This window comes from Vombatus ursinus, unplaced genomic scaffold (assembly GCF_900497805.2).
Source record: "Vombatus ursinus unplaced genomic scaffold, bare-nosed wombat genome assembly UNPS02014798.1, whole genome shotgun sequence".
In the NCBI taxonomy this organism is placed as follows: domain Eukaryota; kingdom Metazoa; phylum Chordata; class Mammalia; order Diprotodontia; family Vombatidae; genus Vombatus; species Vombatus ursinus.
In genome coordinates, this window is record NW_020954576.1 from 51,265,468 (window position 1) to 51,286,776 (window position 21,309).

The 21,309-nt window shown below is 42.3% G+C and overlaps 1 protein-coding gene across 2 annotated transcripts in view; it reads right to left on the bottom strand.

Annotated features, from left to right (window-relative positions):
* Positions 1–21,309, bottom strand: part of ADORA1 (adenosine A1 receptor) — a 53,598-nt gene that overhangs the window by 12,500 nt on the left and 19,789 nt on the right. Inside the window, exon 1 of one of the 2 annotated variants that reach the window (XM_027870738.1) lies at positions 10,142–10,253. The exons of the other annotated variant lie outside the window; for it this stretch is intronic. The gene's annotated coding sequence lies outside the window, so the exon portion shown is untranslated. Of the gene's footprint in view, positions 1–10,141; positions 10,254–21,309 lie in introns of those variants that run through there. 2 annotated transcript variants of the gene reach the window in all.

The window sequence follows — 21,309 nt, forward strand, 5'->3', positions numbered from 1 at the left end:
GAGAGACCAGGAAAGGCCTCTTGAGAAAATGAGATTTGAGCTGAGTCCAAGAAAAGCAGGAGGCAGAGGTGAGGAAGGAAAGCATTTCAGACATGGGACACAGTCAGTGAAAAGGCATGAAGTGAAGGAGATCAAGTATCATATTCAAGGAACAGCAGGAAGACCAGTATTGCTGGATCATGGTGCAAATAGACAGGAGTTCAGGGTAAGACTGGACAGCTAAAGAAAGGATTTTATATCTCATCCTGGAGGTAAGCGGGAGCCCCTAAGGGGCAGTGCTGAAGGCACATCAACAAATTCAGACACACCAATATTCCTTTTCTCTAGGTTCCACAAGAATAATCAACCTTCTGTTTGACCATATCAAAATAACCTAGAGACAGTGTAGCCCAGTGGAAAGAGTGATGGACTTAAGAGTCTAAAAGACCTGAGTTCAAATCCTGACTCTACTCCAATAGTTTACCCCTCTTGGCCTCACTTTCTTCATTTGTAGTTAACAAGTCAACAAGAATTTATTAAGTACCTACTATATACAGCAGGTACTATGTGAAGCACTGGGAATAAGGCAAAGGACAGTCCCTGATCTCAAGGGGTTCACAGTCTGATTTGTAAAATGGCGGCAGGGGAGGGGGGTAGATGACCTCTGAGGTTCCTTCCAGCTCTAAAATCTATGATCCTTTGATTCAGGGAGTATCAGAGCTGGAGAGGACCCCAAAAAGGACCCATCCTTTTAAAGTGGGCAGGGGAGAACATAGACCTAAAAATGAGAAATAACTAGGCCAAAGTCACGTAACTCACTAGTCAGTGGCAGGCTGAGGATCATTACCCAGTCCTGGCTCCTGGTTGATCAGCCTTTTCTCTATGCCCCATGGATTCTTTCACTTCAATAAATAGGTTTTCCTCAAATGTTAACAAGTCCATTTTTCATCGATTGCATTGTAGGTTAGCTGTTTTCTGGGGGTAGAGAGAGGCTCCTTCAGCCTCCCAATCACATCATAAGATGGTGTGGCTGCTGCTCTCTGGAGCCAGCTAATCCTCTCTTATGGTGTGGGTAGCTGCTGGCTCTAAGCCAGAGGGTAGTACTTCCTGACCTGGTGTTTGTCTTGTACTTGAAAGGCCTGAAATCATGTGGAACAAGGATGAGACAATCTATCTGGCCCCAGAGGGTAGTACTAAGATCAATGGGTAGAAGTTTCTGAATTTAAGCCTTAGATGACGGGAAAAATTCCCAGCAATCATAGCTAATCCAAAGTGGAGTGGGTGGATGCCTGCTTGTCTGTCTGATGTGTTATAGTCGGAATACCTCTTTGGATATGCACTGGATTCAATGGCCACAGAGGTCCTTCTCAGCTCTAAAATTCAATAATTCTATGAGATGCAGCCAATAAGCACTGAAGACAACAGCAACAAGGTAAGAGGTTGAAGAATTAGGGCTCCTTAGTTGGGGAAAGAGACTGTTGAGGGACAACGGAGAGATCTGAACTGAAGAACAATTAGATTATTTCCCGTCTGGTAGAGAGCTAGATTACAGCAAGATGAGGGAGCCCAGCTGTTCTCCACTGAACAATATCATACTAAGCACAAGAAACTAGAGTTCAATTGAAGCATGAAGGATAGGGTATAGGCATCAGGAAGGATTCCCTACAGGAGATACAAAACAGATGGCCAAGAGCATAAAGAAGATTTTTTTTAACTTAGAAAAGGAGAGCCCCTCTTTCTCAGAAGTCTAGGTCCCATTTACAGGCAGGGGGATAGACAAAATGACCCAACTCTGCAGAGGCTAAGACAGGATTGTTTGAAACTATGGTCTGGGTTTTTTCCTACTACATCCCTTTCTCACCCTCCTGACGCTCTTCTTTGCTAGGATGAAGGGATGGAAATTCATTCTTTCTCATAGTTTTGGTGCTTGGGTTATCATGAAGGAAACACAGGGCAATAAATAGAACACTGGCCTTGAAGTCAGGGATCCCGATTTCTTTCCCTGGCTCTGCAATTTACTTGCTATATGACCTCGAGTAAATCACTCCATCTTTCTACCTCAGTTTCCTCATCTGCCAAAAAAGGAGAGGGTTAGACTCACAAAATCTAAAGTCCTTTCCACCTTACCATCCAATGCCTCTAAGTTTCTATGATAAGGGTTCTTAACCTTTTTTGTGTCATGAACCAATCCCTTGGGCAGTCTCCTGAATCCTTTTTTAGAATAATATTTTAATGCATAAAATGAAACACATATGATTATAAAATTATATTAAAATACAGTTATCAAAACATTAAAAATAAAGTTCAGGGACTCCAGGGTAAGAGATCTGCTAAATACCTACCCTTTCTCCTCCAGTTTCAGAAGTGTTACTCTTTAACCCAGGTCCTTAGTGGTCCTTAGTCACTCATAACTGTCATGGATTTATATGATCATAGATTTAGATCTGAGACTTTCAAAATGACCTAATCCAACCCCTTCTTTTGACAGAGGAGGAAACTGAGGCACAGAAAGAAGTTACTTGTCCAAGGCCATACAAGTCATGAGTATCAAAGCTGGGATTCAAACCCAGGGCTGTTAGTGCTTTTTCCATAAACGTATGATACTTCTCAATTCATGGAGACATGTTTGTAAAAACTAGAAAGGTCCTGAGTCCAACCTCTTCATTTTACAGATGAGGAAACTGAGGCTGATAAGTATTAACTGATTTGTACACAAGTATGGAAGATTTACATGGAACCATTCAACAGCACGCATCTTTGCATCATCCCATGGCATTGGAACACTCATTCCTTAGAACAAATAAGAAATCTAACCGAAACTCAAACTATTAAGGATACAGAGGTTAGAGCGGGGGATTTCATCTTTCTCTGAAGTGACAAATATTCCAAATGTCTCCTTTATTCTCTTGGTCCCTTATCTTACACTTCCAGTGGGAGTTGTTCTTGGCTATCGATGCCCCAACCTGCCTGCTACCATGAGCTGCACACATGGTGAGCTTTCGGTGCCTGGCCTCTGGAGCCTCCTGCTCTTAACTGGGTTACCTAGCCCCCAGCTAGCAAGGGAGAGTAGTTAGCCAAGATTGATCACCACCCATGCAGGCGATGGCTGTGATGAAAAGACACCAGGGAAAAAATGAAGCTCATGAATTGCCACTCGCAGATGACTAATCTTTTGGTAGTATTCATCTAAGTCTTCTCTGAAGGAGAAGGGGGATTTAACAGGGATTCAGCTAAGCCTAACATACACGTGTCCTTCAGAGGAAAAAAAGACACTTCTCAGTGCTTTAGGAGGGAGAAAAGATCATCCTTTTTCTATTTACAAAAAACCTGTAGTAACACTTTCTGGGCCTTTTTTTTTAACTGTAAACTCCAAACTCTCCAGTCTTGCCTTAGTGACCACATGATCCCATCTGCCACCAAGAGAAGTGAGGCTTACATCATTATAAGATTATTAAGCCACTTATTACATAGAAACTCTTCCTTCCTGTGGGCCTAAGGGGAACAGGAAATCAGATACAATTTAACAAGACTGAATGCTCCAGGGTACATATGAGGCTCTAATCTGAACACTGCCTTAGAGAGCTGGGTGCAAAGTAGGGACTCAGCTTCCCCTGCTCTCTTGCTGTGTGAGCTTTATTTAGGGGTTGTACAGCCTCCCTGTGCCTCAGTGTCCACCAACTTGAAGATCAGAGTGTCATCCTGCTGTACCCTCTTCCCTTCCCCTTCCCCCTTCACTAGGCTGAGCTAGAAAGAATGTAGGAGGAAAGGAGAGCTGATACTTTGTGTCCGTCGGAGGGAAAGAGTTGTATCAACTAAAGGCAATGATTGTGCTCATCTGGCTTTGCAAGCAGTCAGTGGCCACTTGTCAGTGGTAGTAGTCAAAATTTCTGACTTGGGAGTATTTTAGTCAGAGCTAGTCTTGAGCTAATATCCTAGATTTTCAGCCTTGTCTGCAGCCCTGAGAGGAGATAAGAAAGAAGAAGCCCAGTTCTGAGCACCCACGTTTTTGAAGGAGATAGCTTCTTCCACCATGGAGCTCACAGTCCAGTTAAATATTTGATGGACAGACTGGACCCTTGGCTATCTTGAGATGCTGCTCAAGGGCCACCTCCCGTCCCCTACCACTTTGTATTTATTTTGAATACCTCCTGTACTTATTTATCTGTGAACACTTTGTCTACCACCCCCTCCCCCATCCCCACCACAGGAGAGAATGAAGTTGAAGGCAGTAAGAACAACTCCCAGTGGAAGTGTGAAATAAGGGACCAAGAAAATAAAGGATACGTTTTGAATATTTGTTGACTCAGAAAACAAGAAATTCCCCGCTCTACCCTCTGTATTCCCACAGTGTACACAGTAGGCACTTAATAAATGCTTGATGATTGACTAAGTGAGAGGAGTGATACATTGCCTGCCATCAGTGACCAAAAGTTCCAGTTTCATGAAGGATCTACCATGAGTGACTGCTCATGGGGAGCTCCCAGTATTGACTCTAGATGAACTGTCCATGCCCTCCAAGAGCTCCCTAATCAATGATTCAAAGTGGGGACCCAAGTCATAAGGAATGTTCAGAAATGGGGCTAAAGGAATCAGTGAGACCCAGGCCACAGCCCAGCCTCACCCTTGCAGACTGTGAGGATTAGATTTTCTCTTACCTTGAGGGAGGAATTGAATCAGGAGTGTTGGCCCCACCTGCAGTGGGTAGCTATTTCTGATTCAGCTGGGCTAGATGGAAAAAACCCAGCCTGTCTGGCCAGGGGATTTGATGACCTGTGGCTGGCCCCACAACTCAGATGTGTCAACTAGGACATAAGTGAAAAGAGGTGAGAAGATTCCTTTTACCAGTGAAACAAAATACCCCTCTACAGAAAGTCCTGAGCCCCTGAAGAAAGGGACAGTTATTTGAACTGCTTAATTCTCCCTGGGCCTCTGTGGAATTTATTGGGTATTCTCACAAGCCATGTTTATGAGAAAGTCAAAGTCATGGGGAGCCCAGGCTGCCTCCATATGCACAGAGTGGCAAAGCCTGCAGAAGTCCCTCGTCTTGTCACCCAGTACATTACAGAGAGTCCTTTAATGTTGTTCACTGGGGGGATTGAGGGAGGGAGTTGTCAGTGCATTGAGCATAAACAGGGGGGGTCTAGAAACAATAGGGAAGCTGTTGTTTAAAATAATTCAGTAGAATTTGGAACAATGGAAAAAGAGCTGGTGTTGGTCAGGAGAGCTGGGATTAAATCCTAGCTCCATCACTAACTAGGTGTATGATCTTGAGCCAGTCGCTACTGCTTTCTGCCTCAGTTTCCTCTTTGGTAAAATGAAGGGGTTGGAGTTTATTTCTTGGCTCATAGAATTTAGAACTGTGGTATTATCTCATCGTAGTCATAGAGCTGGAAAACCACAGAAGCCAGTCCCGCCTTCTCATTTTACATGAGAAAACTGAGAAGCAGAGAGGGTAACTTACTCTAAGACACACAGGTGGTACACGCCAGAGATGGGATTTGAACCTCCGAATCCTCTGACAAAATCTAGCACCCCTTTCCACTGGTGATCTTTCTACTGGTTCACAAGAACAATTCCTTCAATTTATAGATTAAGAACTGAGGACCAGAGAACTAAGAGCAATAGTGAAAGTTTCAGAGAGGTCTAATACTTTGTTGATGCATTGATCAGTTTTGCTGATTTTTTTCCCCTTTTCTTCCTCTTTTTCTTAAAAAAAAAATCTTTATCCTATGTGATGGCTGTCTGGGAGGAAAAAAAGAAGGAATGCTGAAATAAATTTTTTACTATGTATAAATAAAAGATAACAATAAAAAATATTTTTAAATAGGGAAAAACAGTAAGGAATTAATAAACAGGGAAAAAGAGATAAAGATAACCCAAAACTCATTTCTTTTTGGCTTGAGTATACAGTTGCATACCCTGTGACTCAATCTATTGATATACAGCTACCATGGATCCTAGAGGGCACCTAGTTCAAACCCTCCATTTTACAGAGTAGGAAATTGAGGCCCCAAAAGGTTAAGTGATTTGTCTCCATAAAATGAGGGAGTTGAATTAGATGACCTTTAAAGAACCTTTCAGTTCTATAATCATGATATATTATTACAAATCCAGTGTTCTTCCAATTAGACTTCATTGGCAATATCTACCAAGGGCAGGTACCTTCCCATCTCCATGATTTTCCTGCTGTACCTTCCACTAGGTGCAGTATAATAATAATGATGGTGATGATGATGATAATAATATCTATTATTTATACAGTGCCTAGTACATATCAGGTACTATGCTATAACAAATATTACATCATCTTCACAACAACCCTGGGAGATGGGTACTATTATTGTCCCTATTTTACAGATGAGAAAACCAAGACAAACAGAGGTTAAGTGACTTGCTCAAGCTCACGCAGCTAGTAAGTATACGAGGCAGGACTGGAATTCAGGTCTTCCTGACTCCAAGTCCAGCATTCTATCCACTGCACCACATAACTGCCTCTAGGAACAAAAATCCAGGTTTCCAATTAGGACATACACATTGACAGAGGAGACAGATAAGTCCAAGCAATGAATCAATTGACAGTTATTTCTATTTGGTTTTCAAATGGATTCTAAGATTTGAGTTTATTTTTCAGCAGGTATGTCCCTTGATTTAGGCCAATTTAAAATGAGGCAGCATAGTGGAGTCAACAGCATTTGAAGCCCCAGGATCTGAATTTGAATCACAGCCCTGTTGCTTATAACTTTTGTCACCTTGGACAAGTCAACTTCTCTGGAGCTCAGTTCCTCATCTATAAAATTAGGAGTTGGAGTAGATGACCTTTGTGGTCCCTTCCAGTTCTAATTCTACAGATAACCCAGGTTTTTAGTCAACCTTGGGTCATTTTGTATGAAACTAACCAAAGCAGGAAAGAGAATACTGACACGATCCTGTTCTTGGCTATGTGAGGGGTAGAGCTGGTGCGAGAGCTTTGGGAAAAGAGAGACTTTCTTCATTTCTTCTTTGAGAGAAATATATGTGATTCCAGATTCTATCCAGGATCAACTCCAGGGAAAAGAAAGAGAAAGACTCTTGCAGACCTGTAGAGGAAGCCAAGTTTTCAACATGCTCCTGATTTCCAGCTTGCCTCTCTAAAGACTTTGGATAATTTCAGCTTTAGTCTAATTGAGGTCTATCTCTTGGCTGAGCAATACTCATCTTGCTCTCATCTAATGAGTTCATTTAACCTATGTATTTTTTATCTATTTTAATCTGTATAACTTCTCTGATTTGTGTTTGCTCTCTCCTTGGATAAATAAGCTTACTTATTATTCACTGTTTGTGATGGTCTTTTGTCTAACTAGTACTTATTAAGAAGAAACCAAACTGACAAGTAAGCTAAGGGTTCGGTATCACGGTAGACATAAGGGGACTGGGAATACACCATGGATAAAGAGAGCCAGTCTGGATCTGAACAGATCACTGGATTCAGATTGAAAAGACGTGAGATCAAATCCTAACATGACTTACTACCCCCATTTTAAGAGACAGAGACCAGGGAAGCTACCAGCTTTTTGTTCCAAACAAGTCCCTAGGCCAACAAGACTTAGGAGGCCAGGTAAATAAAATTCTAGTCCAGTACTCCTCTCTCAGGGACTAGACAACAGAAAAGTCCTTCTCCGGCTCCCCTTATGGCACAATTAAAGCCTTCCTTGGAGAGTGATAGTCCAGACCTCAGATCACATCTCTTAATGCCTCCTGTGAACCAAATTTAGATAACCCACATGTACACACATATTGTATGTGGGTAGTAAACACCTCACATATAAATAAATCTTCATTCCCTGAATTTGGTATCACAGTAGACATAAGGGAACCAGGAATACACTGTGAATAAAGAGAACCAATCTGGATTTTAAAAGATCATTGGATTCAGATTGAGAAGACCTGAGATCAAGTCCTAACACAATTGACTATCTGTTATTCTAGGTCAGTCATACAAGTTCTTTGGGTGCCAATTTCCTTATCCATAAAGTCAGGATAATGCTTGACTCAACAAACCTCACAGAATTGCTATGAGATAATGGATATAAACTGTACCTACAAAGTGTTAAAAAAAATAATGAACTACTATGATTATTATGACTGCTACCAATATTTTAAGATTTGCAAAGCACTTTGTAAATATTTCATTTTATCCTTACAAGAACATTTGGAGAAAGGTGCGATTATAATCTTCATTTTACAGATGAAGAAACTGAGTCAGACAGCAATTAAGGGACTTGCCATGGTCATACAGCTAGTAAGTATCTGAGGCAGAATTTGAACTCAGATCTTTCTGACATCAGGCTCAGCACTTTAACCACTGTGCCACCTAACTGCTTCTAATAGGAATATTAAATACTAACCATGAAAAAGATATAAATTAGGCTAAGCCTACCAGCATTCTTTCACTTGCCTGTATATCAGGAAAGGAGTACAGAGAGTGGGGGAAGCAAATGCGCCCTGCTAGACAGACAGAGGACTCTACTTACTGGAAAGGCAGATAGGCTAATGATAAAGTGTACTGGACTTAGTTCAAAAGACCGGGATTTTAGCCCCAGGCCCTATTTACTGTGATCTTAGACAAGTTACTTTTCTCAATTTCCATATATATACATATATAAAATACATACATATACATATATAAGTTAGGCATATAAAATGAGGGGTTTAGATCTTCTAAGATGACTTCTTAAAGGCTCTTTCTATCCAATATATGTCCAATATATCTTATATATCCAATGTCTTGGAGTCTATGATTCATGGCCATGTAAGATTCATACTTATACTGTATTTGATGCTGCTTTTATCTGCCTCTACACTGAGCACAGCTCAGGTCAGGCTAGCCTAACCCCATCTCCTTTTTTTACTCGTTAACAATATAGCTGGCTCATTCTAGCTGATTTCTCAGGTCCTTTTCAATTCTAAATCCTATGATCCCATGAAGGTAGATTGGAACTTTAAAAAAACAAACAAAAAAAAACCCACAGATTTTCAGAAAAAGGCATATTGAGAGGATTCCACCGAGGACCTTACAATTCTGAGGTTCTGTGATTCTGTCTTATTATATATACATGCAAGTGTTACGGTATGGTAGAAAAAACAGCTGCGGAAGCTAGGTGGGGCAGTGGATAGAGTGCTGGGCCTGGAGTCCGGACCACCTGAGTTCAAATCCAGCCTCAGACATTTACTAGCTGTGTGACCCTGAGCAAGTCACTTAACCCTATTTGCTTCAGTTTCCTCAACTATGAAATGAGCTGAAGAAGGAAATGGCAAACCACTCCAGTATCTCTGCCAAGAAAACCCCAAAATAGAGTCATGAAGAGTTGGATACGATTGAAGAGACTCAACAACAACAATAAAAGAAAAAACATTGGACTTAGGTTCAGAAGAGTTGGATTCAAATCCTAGTTCTACCACCTTGGGCAAGTGACTTCTCCTTTTTATGTCTCAGTTTCCTCATGTGCAAAATATAAATTTAAAAAGTGTGTGTGTGTATATATATATATATATAAAATATGTATATATAGTATGTATATATACACATATAGCATGTATATACATATATATGAATGTGTGTATATACGTGTAGTATGTATATACATGTGTGTATATGTATATATGATGTATGTATATACAGTGTGTATATCTACATATATGTGTATGTATGTTTATGAGTATGCACATGTGTGTATATGTAATATATGTAAACACATGTGTATATGTATATACACATATACACGCACACACATATACTAATTAATTCACAGGGCTGAAAGGAGTAAGGAATTTTGTAAACCTGAGCACTCAATATAAATGTAAGCCTTTGGTGATGTTCAATAGAGACTTGTTGAATGAATAATGGGGCCAGAACTCAGGATACGAAGATGAAACTGAGGGTGAAAGGGTCAAAACGAGGGCAGTAGACAACGAGTCAAGGCCAGTTTCCTTCCTTCTTCTCCTCCCCTTACAATTAATTCCTATCCCTTCCTCCTCCAGAGGTTCCCTCCTTGGGCCTGGGACATCCCTCCTGCCATCAATAACAATAACACCATCCCCATTACAGCACCTCCAGCTTCTCAGACCTTCCTCACAGTCCCACAGTGATCTTGCTTTTCAATTCTGTGCCTCAGTCATTACTCACTCGATTTCCTCACGGCCCCACACTGAGATGCAGCATTTAGAACAAGGCAGCTGCCAAGCTCTATCCAGGTGCCAGTTTCCTTCAGTATGCCAGCCCCAGCACGAAGTCCCCAGATGGCATGCCAACCCAAAGAGGAATCTGCGAACCCCCACGATCCTCTGCTCTGGAAAGGAATTGGCATGTAGAGTCAGAAATTTTAAAGCTGGAAGAGATCTTAAAAATCCCTTGCCCTTTCACCTTGCGATAGTCTAGTCCTTTCATCTTACAGATAAGGAAACTGAGGCTCAGTGACTTACCCAAAGTCAAAGAGTTGGGTGTGAAATCCAGGATGCCTAACTCTAAAACCAAAGTTCTTTGTTGGAAGTAAGGGGACTGGGGTAAGGCATCTCAGTCTGACCAGTACTTACCCTTGGAAGTAGCCAGTCCTACTGCCCGTGGGTTGATCAGGAGTTTGAACACCTGTGTCCACAACTGACAACCACACACACGCACACACACACACACACACACACACACACATAGCGACTTCATGGGACTTTCAACCCAATACTTCACTTGGCATGCCTTCTATTTTCTTGACTATCACTTCAAAGGGAAAACAAATAGGCAACCTAGTAGACTTGGATGATCTTGTCCATCTCCTGCTTTCCAGCTGAATTTCTCTCAGCCAACACCTGCAGTATTGCCCAGAAATCCACCAATCCTTTCCTGACTGCAGGTGGATAGAGACAATTTGTAGAATTCATGGTGCCTTAAAGCCCTGAACCCAGAAGTTCTTAGGAAGCACCAGATGAAAAATAGAAAGAAACTCTGACTTGGGACACCACTGCCGAGACCCATGTGTAGGGGTTTCTCCAGTAGGAGCCACGTCACAGGATCAGAGCTCCATCAGAACTGGAAGGGACCTCAGAAACCATCCAATGCAACTCCATCCCTTTAGAGATGAGGAAAATGAGGCCCAGAGAGGTTAGGCAATTTGTCCCAGGTCACACAAGTAAAAAAAAGTGGCAATCAGGATTTGAACTCAAGTCTTTTGACTCCAGATGAACATTCTTTCCACTATACCATATCATTCTGTGATAAGTCCAGGCCCTGATATGGGAATGGGGTTAGGCAATCACAGAAGCTATGCTTTTCTCTGTGGTTGGAAAGAGCTTTGCGAGCTTTAAGGTGCTATAGAAGTAGTAGTTAGTAAAAAAAAAAAAAAGTAGTTAGTAATGGTGGTGGTAGTAATGGGTGAGGAGGGAGGATAGAGAGAGGGAGGGAGCAGATATGTGAGGAGATGAGCTGGTGATGTGAAGGGTGTGAGTATGAGTGGGTATGTGCAGTAGGGGAGGGTATGGTTGGGGGTGGGAGTAGGGGTGATGGTGGTGATAACAGTAACAGCAGCATCTTAAAATAAGATTCCTGTGCACTAACCCAACAATTCTGGGCTCTGTTAGTCCGATTTATCTTACTGTCTTTCCCTTTAGTGCTGGAAGGGAAAAAAAAGTCCTTTCTGGAAAATCCAGCCTCTGTCGTGGTGCTCTGGGTGTACTAAGGGGAAGAAAGGGGGTGTTCAGATCCAGACTGAAGCCTGACGTATAGTGAGAGAGAAGGAGCAGCCAGCAGAGCAGTGAAGTGAAGCCAGACCCAGTGATACACATGGAGTATAACAATTCTAGCTCACATTTATATAGCACATTGGACTTAAATAAAGCATTTCCAGCACAATTGTTTCAGAGAAAGTGTTCTCTCCATTTTGCAGGTCAAACTGCAGAAGTCTGGGGGGCTCAATTAACATGCACAGAGTGACACTGTGATTACGGATCAAAGCCAGGATGGAAACTCAGGTCTAATACCAATGCTTTTTCCATTACAACCCCAGGAAGGGCTAGGCTGGTTTCAAGGGTTTCCAGACCAGACCCTTTCTCTGTCTGAGATCTTTTCCTTCAAGATTCTGTCACAGACTCCTTCAGGTATGGACTCCACAGCTGCACTTAGATCAGCCAGCCCCAATATCCCATAAGCAGGGTGGGTTATTCCAGAAGTCTAACTTTAATCCCTCTTGCTGTGAGGCCAACCTATTTCCTTATGCCTGGAGCTCAGTAGCGTTGGTGAACAGCTGGTTCCCATCCCCTGCAGTAGGAAGCTGGTCCTGGTCTTTCTCTTTGGGACTGCACAAAACAGAACAGTTTGTGGCAGGTGGTAGAGTCTCTGTGCCAGGGATGGGGAAGGCATTTTCTCTGAGAGATGATCAATAAACTCAATTCCAACTACTTTCTCCTACTTGAGCAAAGCCTGTCTAAATCCCTAGCATCTGCCCTGAGTCTGGGGAGGGATCATGAGGAGGGAGGAGGGAATGGGGAGAATGGGGAGAAGAGCTTAATTAATCAAAACTCTTTTTTCCATCCACCATTCACGAAAACTTCAAAGGGCAGAGCCCTGATCTGGAAAAAAGAAATGAAGCCAGACAGCATTAAGGCCCCTGGACAGGGATCGAGCCAGCTGAGAGAGAAATCAGCTAAGCATGCATCTCAGCCACCTTGCATGAGAACAAGCAATGAGCCGCACTAATGCCTGGGGACCAGAGGGGACTTTGGGATGGTGGCGGTGCTGATGATGGAGAGGCCAGCTTATTTATCAGTGGCAGGTCTCAGCTGCCCCTCTATTGGGGGCAGGCGGCTCTGAACAGAAGTTCAATGTGAATAGAATGCTGAACTTAGAGTAGGGAAGACCTTGGTTTGCATCTCACCTCTGAGATTTACTAGCTGTGTAAACGTAAAACAAGTCACTTAACCTCCATGGATCCCATTTTCCTTATCTAGAAAATGAAAGGGTTGGTATTAGGTGGCTTCTAAGAACCCTTACTGTTCTAAAACTTATGATTCTCAGACCCTCCCCAACAGTCAAGGCTCAAAACTGCCCTCCCAATCAACGAGGGACCTGAGTCTGCAATCCCCAATCAGTCAGGATCCGGGACTGCAATTCCCAGTCAGTCAGGATCTGGGACTGCAATCCCCAATCAGACAGAGATCCAGGACTGCAATCCCCAATCAGACGGAGATCTGGGACTGCACCCCTAGTTAGTGAGGGCTCTAAAATTCCCTCTGCCCCAGGCCAGGGAGCACAAGACACAGGAAAGAAAGAAGACCAAGAGAGACCCAGAAGGACGGGGTCCCAGGAGATCAATACTGTTTTAGAGAATCTGTGTGTTTCTATTTAATCCAATTGAATCCATTCCCACTGCCTCGCCCCTTCCCCAGGTCCTAGAGAAGTAAACAAGGGGCCAGCTTCAAGTCTCCCAACTCAAGTCCCACCTTTTTTCTTTTCTATAAATCCTTTCCTGACTACTGCAGCCCTCAATAGCCCCCCCTCCTCTGACTTTCTACAGAATTCCTAGCTTGTTTCACACTTGATTGCACACACCATCATCTTAGCCCCTAATTCATAGGATCATAGGATTTAAAGCTAAGAGGGACATAAGAGATTATCCAGCCAAAACCCTTAGTTTTACCAATGAGGAATTTGAGGTCCAGGGAAGGTCACGTTTTGTTCAAGGTCACATAGCTAGTCAGTGGCAGAGCCAAAATTCTAATCTTGGTCCTTTGACTCCAAGTTAAGCTGGGTTCATGGGTACTGGAGTTAATATGACTGATAAATTGTTTCCAGAAGGCAATATGATAATAATAATAACAATAATAATAATAATAACAACAATAACAACAATAGCTAGCCTTTACGTAGCATATACTATACGTATGCATATGTATATATGTATATATTATGCCAGGCACTGTGCTATATGGTCTTTTACAAATATTATTTAATTTTATCCTCACAACAATTCTGGGAAGTAGATAGTATTATTATCCTTGTTTTACAGGTGAGGAAACAGGCAAACCAAGGTTAAGTGACCTGCTCAAGATCACACCCAGTAAGTATCTGAGGTGAAATTTGAACTCTGGTCTTCCTGACTCCATGCCCAGCATTCTATCAACCCTAGATGCAGTGACCATATCTCTTTCTCTCTAAGGCTTCCCTGTACCCAGAACAACGCTTGGTACCCAGCGAACATAAAGGAAATCAAAATTAAATATATCTTCTACCTTGCTGGGAAAGGAAGGAAACTGAGGTCCACAGAAGGAAACAGTAGTGTCTGAGGACACAGAGCAAGTTCAAAGGTCAATTGCCAACTGAACCCCAGAGTCCTGACTCTCGGAATCAGGCCTCATGAAGAGGCATTTCTGACTGGGAAAGAATTAAAGTGAAATGCCCAGAGTCCCTGAAATAGCATCACTTTCTCAGGATCCTTTCCCTCTGGGCCTCTCTCGGCTTCAACCCTTGCCTCTTGGTCCCCTGGCCCAGAAGCCAACTCAAGGTCCCCCTCCACCTTCATTCTCATAAATGGCCTCCTCAGCCTTTGTGAAGCTCTCTCTCCTCAACTCCTCTGCTCCCTGTTCTCACCCTCATGGGCCTGACTAGTATTATATCCGTTGTCATGGTGTTGGCAACACCTCCCAATTTAGCTTCCTTGGTACATGTGATTCAGGCAGTCATGCAGATGAGTCTGGGCCGTGGGCTCTGATGCCTACAGGAAACCAGGTGAGGCCTGAAGGAAACGGGAGGGAAGGTCTGGATGACAACAGACAAGCCCTGCTCACCCTTATCCATGAGAAGAGAAATCCCCCCAAAGCAGGGACTGTTTCCTACACATCACAGAATGAAAGAAACCTAAAGCTGGGAGGTGGGTCCTTGGGAGTCATCTAGTTCAAATTAACTATTCCACGACCCCCAAGAAGTGGTCATTCCAAGGCTTAAAAATCTCTAGTAATACAGTAATCAAGAGATAGAGTGTGAGGCTTGGAGGCAGAAAGACCTGAGTTCAAATCCAGCCTCAGACACTTACTAGCTGTGTCACCCTGGGTGAGTCACTTCACTCTGTTTGCCTCAGTTTCCTCATCTGGAAAATGAGCTGGAGAAGGAAATGGCAAACCACTCTGGTATCTCTGCCAAGAAAACCCCAAATGGGGTCACCAAGAGTCAGACACAACTGAAAAACGACTGAACAACAACAGGGTATTCACAACCTCCATTTTTTTAGCAGCCCTAATTGCCAGAAAGTTTTTTTTTCTTCACCTAAATCTACATTCCAATAACTTCTACTCACTACTCCTAGTTCTTCCCTTTAGGGTCATGCAGAACAAGTCTAATTTCTCTTCTACCTAATAGTCCTTCAAATATTTAAATTCAGCTATCAGGTCCCTGGAGTCTTCTCTAGGATAAGTATCTGTCATCCCTTCAATAATAATAATGATAACAGCAACAAGAATAACTAGCATTTACATAATACCTTGAAGTTTACAAAGCTCTTTATATATGTTAACTCATTTGATCCTCACAATAATTCTGTGAAGTGTTATTATTATCCCCATTTCAGAGATGAGGAAACTGAGGCACAGAGAGGTGAAGTGACTTGCCTAGGGTCACAACAACTAAGGAGTACCTGAGGCAGGATTTGAACTCTGGTCTCCCTGACACCATGTTCTACAGGCCTTTATCCACTGCACTACCCAGGGGCTGATTCAGCTGGTCCCTGTGTGGCCCAGTCTGTGATTCCGTCATCATCCTGGTAACTATCCTCTAGACACACTCCAGGTTGTTAATGTCCTTCCTAAAAAGTGATGTCAGGACTCAGAGCAGTGATTAAGGGTTGATGCCAACCTCCAACAAAGTCCCAGAATCACCAGATGTCATCCAACGAGGGCAGAAGACAATGAAAACACCACTTTCTTTGTTCCAGACACGATTCCTCCATTAGACATTGAGAAGCAGCACAGTGTAATGGACAGAAGGTTGGCCTGGGAGTCAGAAAAACCTAGATTGAAGTTCTGTCTCTGAAGCAAACTAGCGGTGAGACTGTGGTTGTTAAGTTGTTTCAATCCTGTTCAACTCTTCATGACCCCATTTGAGGTTTTCTTGGCAAGGATACTGGAGTGGTTTGCCATTTTCTTCTCCTGTTCATTTTACAGATGAGGAAACTGAGGCAAACAGGGTTAAGTGACTTGCCCAGGGTCACATAACTAGTAAAAGTCTGAGGCCAGATTTGAACTCAGAAAGGTGAGTTCCTGACTCCAGGCCCTGCACTCTATCCACTGGGCCACCTAGCTGCCCAACCCATCCTTCCCCACCTCCCAGCAGCTCTCTAAATCGGGCCTCAGGCATTTACTAGCTGTGTGACCCTCCCCCCTGGGCAAGTCACTTCACTTCCATTTGCTTTATTTTCCTCAACTGTAAGATGGCAAAAATAACTGCACGTACCTCCCAGGGTTGCGAGGATCAAATGAGATACTATTTGCTAAGTGCTTAGCAAAGTGCCAGTAGATTCTACATAAATATTCATCCCCTTCCTTTCCCTCCCTTCTTTCTAAGACTACAGATAGAGAAGAATTGCTGACCTGCATTGGTAGAGGAAGTTTGTACTCCAAGAAATCACTTCACTGTCAAAGATCTGCCCTCTCTTCCCCCATGCCACAAAAAAAAAGGTCTGCATTAGCTTTCATTGCCATATCATGCTGTTGACATACTTGTATTTATAGGTCAATAAAACTTCAATATCTCTTTAATGGAAATGGCTATTTAACCTCCCCATTGTGTAGTTATTAAGCTGGCTTTTTTGAACCTAAGTGTAAAACTTTACATTTATCTCTATTAAATTTCAATTCAAGAAACATCTTGTCTCCTCTTATCCAATTCAGAACATTGGTTCTGGCCTGTCCAGATATTTTCAAATCCTGGCTTTGTTATCTAATGTGTTAGCTATTTCTCCCAGCTGTTCACCAGCTACAAATTTGATGAGCATATGACTTACGCCTTTATCCGAGTCTTGCAGACTTCATTCTCTTAATTTCTTTTTTCTTTAAATCAGAATATTTGACCTTCTTCCATCTTACATCAAGCTTTCCATTCTTATGATTTTTCAAAAATCACTGATGTTGGTTCAGCAACAATCTTCCATTTCCTTCACTACTCTGGAATGTAATTCATTCCTGGTGGCTTGGGACTCATCAAGGATAGTAACATGTTCTTATAACTATTTCCCTTTGCGCCTTGGGCACCAAATTCCCATTATTAACCTATAAGAACGGCACAGCGGGAAGATCATTGGATTTGGGCAGAGACTAGGCTCAAATCCTACCTTTATCACTACCTGGATCACCTTGGGCAAATCGCTTAACCACTCTTGGCCTCAGTTTCCTCATTTATAAAATGACGAAGTTGGACTAGATGGCCTTCAAGGTTTCTTCTAAAGTTCTTTAAATCAATGATGCAGCCCATATTTGTTACCTCTTTTCCATTCCAAAGGTCATCCTCCATGGCAAAGGACACAAAAGTAAAATAAGAGTTGAGCTATGTGGCCTCCTCTCTGCCACCAGGTATCACCTCATCCACACTGAGCAGTATGTCCTGACAGGATAGAATATTGTGTCAAATGTAATAAGATGAAATTGAATGGGCGTAAATATAAAGTCTTACACTTGCATTCAAATATTAACTTTACACAAGTACAAGATAGGGGAAACATGGCTACAGAGCAATCCATATAAAAAAGATCTGGAGGTCTTAGCGGATTGCAAGCTCAATAATGTGAAATGGGAGCCAAAAAAAAGAAAAAAACTTAATCAATTAGAGGTTGCATTGAGAAGTATAGTGTTGGCAACAAGGCATTTTTCTACGGTCAAAACATACATACATATATATACATATATAATGTATATATATATGTATGCATACACACACACACATACATATATATGTATATATGTTTGTTTTTCAATTGTTTCAGCCACGTCCAACTCTTCATGACCCCATTTGGGGTTTTCTTGGCAAAGATACTGGAGTGGCTTGCCATTTCTTTCTCCAGTTCATTTTACAGATGAGAAAACTGATGCAAACAGGGTTAAGTGACTTGCCCAGAGTCACACAGCTGCTTAGTGTCTAAGGTTGGATTTGAACTAAGGTCCTCCTGACTCCAAGGCTGGCTTACCACCCACTGTGCCACCTAGCTTCCCCCCCATCTATATCTATCTATTTATCTATCTACACACACACACACACACATATACATATATACATACACATATATGTATGTCTCTCTATGTGAGTATAGTTTATTTTTAGGAACCGCATTTCAGAAGGGACACTGACATCCTACATCACATTCAGAGGAGGGTGACCAGGAAGATGATGGGACTTGTGCCATATGAAGATGGATGAAAGAAACTAAGGATGTTTGCCTTAGAGAAGAGAAAGTCTATGGGCACATGACAGACAACTTAAATTGTGTGAAAGGCCATCCCTTTGGAAAGGAATTTTTCTTTCTTGACCCCAGAGGGCAGAACGGGAAACGAGGTAAATACTGCACAGAGGCTAATTTGAGCTCAATATTGGGAAAAGCTTCCTAGTAGTTTGGGTTCAGAGTTTAAAGACTGAGAGTTGAGTGGGCCCCGGAGGTCATCCAGTCCAATTCCTTCATTTTGCAGATGAAGAAATTGAGATGGAGAGAGGTTAAGTGATTTGCCCGGAGTCAAATAGGAAGTAAGCGGCAGGGCTGGGATTTAAATTCAATAGACATGTCCAAAGGCAGAATGAACTTCCTCAGGATGTCAGAGATGTTACAGAGGGGATTTCTACTCAGGTATAGGTTAGATGACATGGCCCCTGAGGTCTCTCCTAATTCTGAGACTTTCTGGCAATTCTCTAGGCTGATCTCAGTCACCATGCTAATTCCAGCTTATTGTTCAGACATTTTAGTCGTTTCTGATTCTTCACAACCTTCTTTGGGTTTTCTTGGCAAAGGTACTGGCATGGTTCACCATTTTCTTCTCCAGTTCATTTTACAGATGAGGAAACTGAGGAAAACAGGGTTAAGTGACTTGCCCAGGGTCACACAGCTAAGTGTTGTTTAATCACTTTTCAGTCACGTCCAACTTTTTATGACCCCATTAAGGGTTTTCTTGGCAAAGGTACTAGCATGGTTTGCTATTTCTTTCTCAGTTTGTTTTACAGATGAAGAAACTGAGACAAAGAGGGTGAAGTGACTTGCCTAGGGTCACACAGCTACTAGGTGTCTGAAGCAGGATTTGTACTCAAGTCTTCCTGACTCTAGACCAGACATTCTATCCACCGCACCACCTAGCTGCCCCTAATTCCAGTTCTAAATATCACTGCATCTTGTCCACAAAGACATCACTAGGAAACATTAAATGTCTCCCTTGAAGCCAGAAGGGCTATTTGCCCATCAACTCCCTGATTTGTCAGTCTAGTAAACAACCACGCCAAAGAACTGAATCAAGTTATTAATCCAACATGGCTTTGTCTTGGCACTAGCCCAATCATGGTGGTCCCTGGTGATCACCCTTATTATAAGTGCCTACAAATCATCTCTTTAATACTCCATTTCATTTTTGATTGGAGGGGGATGACTTTAAGTTCAAGGGTGTATAGTATTCAAAATATACCTTTTTTATAATATTAGGTTCAGAGCTCCCCAAGCATAGCATCCATCTCTCTCCCATCAGATTAAGAGCTTACTAAGGTCAGAAATCATTTCTTGACTTCTTGTGAATTTTACCCACCCATTCCTTCTCCTAGGATAGCATCTCTCAAAGAGAAGATGCTGAATAAGGAGGGAATTGACATTTTATAGGTGGATGGATACAGTGCCAGGCTTGAAGTCAGGAAGACCTGGGTTCAAATCTGGCCTCAGATACTTACTAGCTATGTGACCCTGACCAAGTCACTTAACCCTGTTTATCTTGGTTTCCTCATCTGGAAAATAAGATGGAGAAGGAAATGGCAAACCATTCCAGTATCTCTGCCAAGAAAACTCCAAATGGGGTTACAGAGAGTTAGGCACAAGTGAAAACTACTGAACAACAAGACCATAGAATACTACCACCACCACCACGATCACTGATAATGATGGTGGTTGTGATGGTGATGATGTGATGTTGATGATGATGATGATATACCACTTATAATTACATAGTACTACATATTTTTCAAAAACTTTCACCTTTACTACCTCCCTCTTCTCTCTGCACCTGCACCCACCTGCCTCCTGGTCAAATATTGGAAAAGAAGAGGAACTGGTCAGACTCCAAATATCAAGACACACAAGGATTTTTCCTTAGTGTCTCACAGTGTCCCAGTAAAGAAGGTGGAGAAGGCTTATTCTGGAATTCCTGGGCAAAGTGCCTTACACACACACACACACACACACACACACACACACATACATCCTGTCCCCACTCTGGAGCCCCAAGCTCTGTGGGAAGCCCAAGTGATGTGATAGTCCAGCTGGGTTTTAATAATGATGCTAATAACCACTGACAGCTTACAGTGCCTTACAAAGTGCTTTTGAATACATTACCTCATCCAGTTCTCACACCAGACCTTTAAGGAAGACAGGGAAAGTAATACTACCTACTCTGACAACTGAGGAGTCAAAGTCCAAGGAAGTTAAGTGATTTGCCCATGTCACATAACTAATAGATGGCAGATATAGGATAAGGTGCCAGTTTTTCTGACTCCCAATCTAATGTATTTTCCTTATGGCAACTAGACTTGGTTTACCCTCCACCCCATGCCTCCAAACCCCTTTGTGGCAGCATCGGTGGGTCTAGGCTCCACTCTCCTCTATTCTACTTGTCAGGATAGATTTTTCTCTTCCACATTTTTACTTTTAATCTTGCTGGAGAATTGAGTTCAAACACAAGCCACATCCTTTACTGGTGGGAGCCAGAAAATGGGCTGAGCCTATATTTGGAGATTGTGAGAGAATGAGAGGAAGGTAGAGTAGGGAATTGTCTGATTCCTCAGCCCCTGCTTTACTGAAAAGAACTCAGTTTAGAGTCATAGGACTTGTGTTCAAATTTTGATTGAGCTACTTATTATATATAAAATCATGGGTAACTCACAGCCTCTCAGAGCCTCAGTTTCCTCATCTGTAAAATGGGGGCAATACTATTTAAACTAATACCTTACAGAGTTATTGTGAGGAAAATGGCTTTGCAGACTTTAAAGTGACCCAGAACTACGAATTATCATTAATACCTGTGTAATCATGAGCAACATAATCTCTGAGGTCCCTTCCAATTCGAAATTCTATGATACTATCAACTTTT